This window comes from Schistocerca nitens, chromosome 11 (genome assembly GCF_023898315.1).
Source record: "Schistocerca nitens isolate TAMUIC-IGC-003100 chromosome 11, iqSchNite1.1, whole genome shotgun sequence".
In the NCBI taxonomy this organism is placed as follows: domain Eukaryota; kingdom Metazoa; phylum Arthropoda; class Insecta; order Orthoptera; family Acrididae; genus Schistocerca; species Schistocerca nitens.
In genome coordinates, this window is record NC_064624.1 from 185317426 (window position 1) to 185323255 (window position 5830).

At 44.3% G+C, this 5830-nt stretch overlaps 1 non-coding gene across 1 annotated transcript; it reads left to right on the top strand.

Moving 5' to 3' along the window:
- The first annotated feature begins 5509 nt into the window (after positions 1 to 5509).
- Trnas-cga (transfer RNA serine (anticodon CGA)) lies at positions 5510 to 5585 on the top strand. Its single transcript has one exon. It is a non-coding gene; the product is annotated as a tRNA-Ser (tRNA).
- Positions 5586 to 5830: the final 245 nt, after the last annotated feature.

Genomic DNA, 5830 nt, shown 5'->3' on the forward strand with positions numbered 1-5830 from the left:
TCTTTGGTTTTGTGGGGGCGCTCAACTGCGCTGTCATCAGCGCCCGTACAAAGTCCCAATTTTTTTCACAATCCAATCGAGCCCCTGTCACGAATGATGATGATGATGGTCAAATGATGAGGACAAAACAAACACCCAGTCCCCGAGCACAGAAAATCCCCAATCCAGCCAGGAATCGAACCCGGGAAGACCACGAGCTGCGGACGTGAAGGTTAGAGCATAGAGGGCTGTGAGACGACGTCATCCAATTGAACACAGACCGACCCCTCTACACGACGACAATGCAACAGCAGCGGCCTCTACACAAAGAGGACATTAAATTGGGGATATAGAAACGAGGGAGAGGCTTCGTTCCACCATAGCCCTCAGTGGTTCACGACAGGCCACAGCAGTCCACCCACCGCACCGCCGCCCCACACCAAACCCAGAGTTACTGTGCGGTTCGGCCCCAGTGGAGCCCCCTTCCCCCGGGAACGTCTCGCACCAGACGACTGTAACCCCAAACGTTTGCGTAGTAGAGTAATTATGGTGTACACGTACATAGAGACAGTGTTTGTGCAAACAATCGCCGACAAGTGTAACTGAGGCAGAATAAGGGGAACCGGCCTGCATTCGCCGAGGCAGATGGAAAACCGCCTAAACACCATCCACAGGCTGGCCGGCACACCGGACCTCGACACGAATCCGCCGGACGGATTCGTACTGGGAAAACGGGAATCAGCGCGTTAGATCACGCGGCTAGCCGGGCGGGCTATATGGGCTCTTGCTCGATAATGCACAAGTGACTAGCTCAATGAGACCTTTAGTATCGTAGACTACATTTTACGACAGTATTCCAAACTTTTGTTGAGGCTTGTATTATGTAGCGGAAGGCCTTGGAAATCACAAAAGTCTTAAGGGGCTCCGGAACGCCCTATACTTGCAATGTTAAAATAACGCTTATAAATTACATCTTTCCTCACAAAGTATTTGAGGTAGGAAGTTGAACTTTTTACAGATTATTTATTGGAATATGGGCTACAACTTAACACAGGGATTTTACAAAATTTTACTTCAGTTATTAAAGATGATTTTTTTCAATTGTAATGAAAATTCACAACATTTTTTTGCAATTTTTTATTTATATATTCAAAAATATACAGTTTTTTGGAAAAAGGCTGTGTTAAATTATGCAGAAGGTACTGTGTAACATTTACTGAAAGTTTGAAACAAATATGTTTGGAAGATCCTTAGAAAACATGTAATTAGTATGAGAAAATAAAAGTTTTGGGAATCGAGCGACAAAGATTGGATTAACTTTTTAGTGCATTCCAGGTCCATAGGATGGATTATCTTCATCCTCTGCAAACTCCTCCTCCAGCTTCTTCTTGTTCCTCCTCCTGTTTACTCTTGCTTGTATTTCTAGATTCTTTACAGCCCTGTCTGCAGCCCGAAGGCGTTCCTTGTCTAAAGCAAGCATCGCTCGTACCATGTTAGAACCTATCTTCATTCCCATATTTCTAAATACCTTGCACCTATCATTGAAAGTCGCAACAGCATCATACACACCAAAGTGAAGTGTTTCTATTCCAACAAATACAAAAAAATGGTTCAAATGGCTCTGAGCACTATGGGACTCAACTGCTGTGGTCATAAGTCCCCTAGAACTTAGAACTACTTAAACCTAACTAACCTAAGGACAGCACACAACACCCAGCCATCACGAGGCAGAGAAAATCCCTGACCCCGCCGGGAATCGAACCCGGGAACCCGGGCGTGGGAAGCGAGAACGCTACCGCACGACCACGAGATGCGGGCCAACAAATACAGTCTTGGGGATTCTCGACCATATAACACTATTTACACTTTCATTGGGGTTTTGAGTTTTTCCGTGAATACACTTTTTCAACAGTTCAGGTGCTGCTAAGTCTCTGAAAATAGGTTTTATCACCTCCATTATTGCATGAGGCAGACTATGCTTATGAGTGTACACTTCACCAGTTAGCAATCCTTTGTTATATTTACACCAGCTGTCTTCTTCTTTGGGACACAAGCTATGTTGGGGATTTTCATCGTCTTTATTGTTTACAGTAATAACACATACCTTTGGCTTTCCAACATTTCTCCTTTTCTTAAAAGCCTTCAGAGGATTTCTAATAACTTTACTTTTACTCATTATTATACTTCAACAAAACAGAGACCCAAGAAACAGAATTAATTACGAATATTTTCGAGATAACGACAGAGTAAATAAACATGAAACAATCGACAATCACACCAGCGATATATATTGAACCATCACAGGTTAGCCACAAGACATACTTTATCTCACATCACTAAAATGTACCTGATGAACACGGACGTTAATAATAACACCATTTGACAGCAGTTTAACAGCGCCACAGTGGGTCACGCCCATGTAGAACACATTTCAAGAAAAAATTTAAAAATAGTTGTAGTCTTCGGAATTGAATAAATTATATATCTATTAAAAGGTAATAGTCTGCAGATTCATAAAACGCAAAAAAGTAAAAACTGAACTTTTCATGATTTTGAGCCTTTCCGGAGCCCCTTAAATGGGTCACAACGAGAATTCCGTAGGATTATCCGTTTCTGTAGTCGGTTTATGCGGAGAAATAGCTTTGTTCTTCAACGCAGTATCGCACCAGTGCAGAGAATGCAAGCAGATTTTGAGGAGAAACTAGTCAACTTTCAGCGTTATGTCATCCAATTGTAAAAGTGTCGCTCATACCCTTTACATCACACTGGGAATGCAGACGAAACGCTAATATTTTTTGATGAGAGTGCGCATGAAAGAGGAACCGAGAATGAAAAACAGAGAATAACTATGATTTGGCTGTTACAGCTGAGGGGTGAAAGCTACCCCTTTATATAATACTGGAGAGAAAAACCACGCCCAAAGAAAACCTGTGGGCTTAGTCATTCGCTGCCAAGAATGGGGTGAATGACAACGCAATTGATGGTTGACTGGTTGCTTACTGTCGCAAACCTGGGGCTCTGCTTGCGAAGACAGCCACTGTAGCTTTGGATGCTTTTAAGAGACCTCTAACTCCTGAAGTATAAGACAGACTTGCTGCACGACAGACAGATCTTGTCGTAATACTTAGAGCAATGATTTCAAAAGTAAAGGTAGTAGATGTGGCCATATACAAACCGTTGAAGAACACAACCTCCGGAAAAATGGATCTAACAAGGGAACCTCCCCATCACACCCCCCTCAGATTTAGCTATAAGTTGGAACAGTGGATAGGCCTTGAAAAACTGAACACAGATGAATCGAGAAAACAGGAAGAAGTTGTGTGGAACTACGAAAAAAATAAGCAAAATGTACAAACTGAGTAGTTTTTGCGCAACATAGGCAACAACAAGGACGGTAGGAGTTTAGGAGCGCCATGGTCCCGTGGTTAGCGTGAGCAGCTGCGGAACGAGAGGTCATTGGTTCAAATCCTCCCTCGAGTGAAAAATTTACGTTCTTTATTTTCGCAAAGTTATGATCTGTCCGTTCGTTCATTGACGTCTCTGTTCACTGTAATAAGTTTAGTGTCTGTGCTTTGCGACCGCACCGCAAAACCGTGCGATTAGTAGACGAAAGGACGTGCCTCTCCAATGGGAACCGGAAACATTTGATCGCAAGGTCATAGGTCAACCGATTCCTCCACAGGAAAACACGTCTGATATATTCTATACGACACTGGTGACGGCATGTGCGTCACATGACAGGAATATGTTGTCGACCCACCTAACTTGTACACTTGGCGAATGGCTAAAAAGATTCTCCTACCTCGCCCGATTTAGGTTTTCTTGTGGATGTGATTATCACTCCCAAAAACGTGATCGCATCGGACGGGTAGGCGGACAGATAATAATTGTCTGAAAACAAACAATTAAAATTTTCACTTAAGGGAAGACTTGAACCACGGACCTCTCGTTCCACAGCTGCTCACGCTAACCACAGGACCACGGCACTCCTCACCAGACAGGACCCATAAAGCTGTATATCTTGCACATGGACTACTCAGTTTGTATATTTTGCTTATTTTTTTCATAGTTCCATACAACTTCTTCCTGTTTTCTCGATTGATCTGTGTTCAGTTTTTCAAGGCCTATCCACTCTGCCAACTTATAACTAAATATGAGGGGGGTGCGATGGGAAGGTTCCCTCGTAAGCACTATGGGACTCAACATCTGAGGTCATTAGTCCCCTAAACTTAGAACTACTTAAACCTAACTAAGGACATCACACACATCCATAACCGAGGCAAGGTTCGAACTTGCGACCGTAGCAGCTGCGCGGTTCCGGATTGAAGCGCCTAGAACCGCTCGGCCATATCGGCCGGCCAACCTCCGGAAAATGTATCCAGATTGGCTCCTGGAAGAAGGCCTTACATCGAGTGGCAAAATTAAGAAGCCACCAGCTATCGTTTTGCCTGAGTAGATTATAGCTTCATGGTCCTCATTGTTATCAGACTCCATCATCAAGGAGTTCAAGGACGCCACATATCGAATGCGCTGGATGGCGGCGATGATGACGAACTGCGGAAAGAGGACGAAGAAAATGACGCGAATGACAGGATGTAGTGAATACTAGTGCCTATAGTGACGATACTAAATAACATAAAATATGTTGCCACTCTGTTGTGTCAAATGTAACAAGAAATGTTCACGGAACATAGCTAGAACTTACATTTAGGTAATTTTTGGTAATTTTCCTTCTATCAATCAGTGCGACGCTTATTTTCGCGATTTTTTTTTAAACTTCTTCCTTGAAAAATAGGAGTGCAGCTTATATGCGGTGGTGGTTTATTTTCGGGTCAATATGGTATTGACGTGTAACGGTAATACGTGGGAAAGGGGAGTCAGCAAATAAATGACACTACCGTGTTTCGGAGCTTGAAAAGACGAATACCGCATTCATTCAGTCATTCATTTACGTGTCCGGTCAGAATTTCCAGAAGGTTCCAATGGCTTTGTTGCTTCCGTCGATCAGGTCCTGTGTTTCCAGAATGAGATTTTCACTCTGCAGCGGAGTGTGCGCTGATATGAAACTTCCTGGCAGATTAAAACTGTGTGCCCCACCGAGACTCGAACTCGGGACCTTTGCCTTTCGCGGGCAAGTGCTCTACCATCTGAGCTACCGAAGCACGACTCACGTCCGGTCCTCACAGCTTTACTTCTGCCAGTATCTCGTCTCCCACCTTCCAAACTTTACAGAAGCTCTCCTGCTCCTGGTAGAGCACTTGCCCGCGAAAGGCAAAGGTCCCGAGTTCGAGTCTCGGTCGGGCACACAGTTTTAATCTGCTAGGAAGTTTCATATCAGCGCACACTCCGCTGCAGAGTGAAAATCTCATTCTGGGAACATCCCCCAGGCTGTGGCTAAGCCGTGTCTCCACAATATCCTTTCTTTCAGGAGTGCTAGTTCTGCAAGATTCGCAGGAGAGCTTCTGTAAAGTTTGGAAGGTAGGAGACGAGATACTGGCAGAAGTACAGCTGTGAGGACCGCGCGTGAGTCGTGCTTCGGTAGCTCAGTTGGTAGAGCACTTGCCCGCGAAAGGCAAAGGTCCCGAGTTCGAGTCTCGGTCGGCACACAGTTTTAATCTGCCAGGAAGTTTCATATCAGCGCACACTCCGCTGCAGAGTGAAAATCTCATTCTGGATCGTACTATAGAGTTTCCCAGACCGCAGCGCCATCTGTTGTTGACAATTGTAACTACTCTAATTTCGAAAGTTTGTCTGCCTGAAAATGTACTGTTGTCCCAAGCATATTGCAACAAACGGTGTATTTCTATCGCTGCTCGTTTAGTTTGTATTGCCGTTTCAAATATACCGGTCA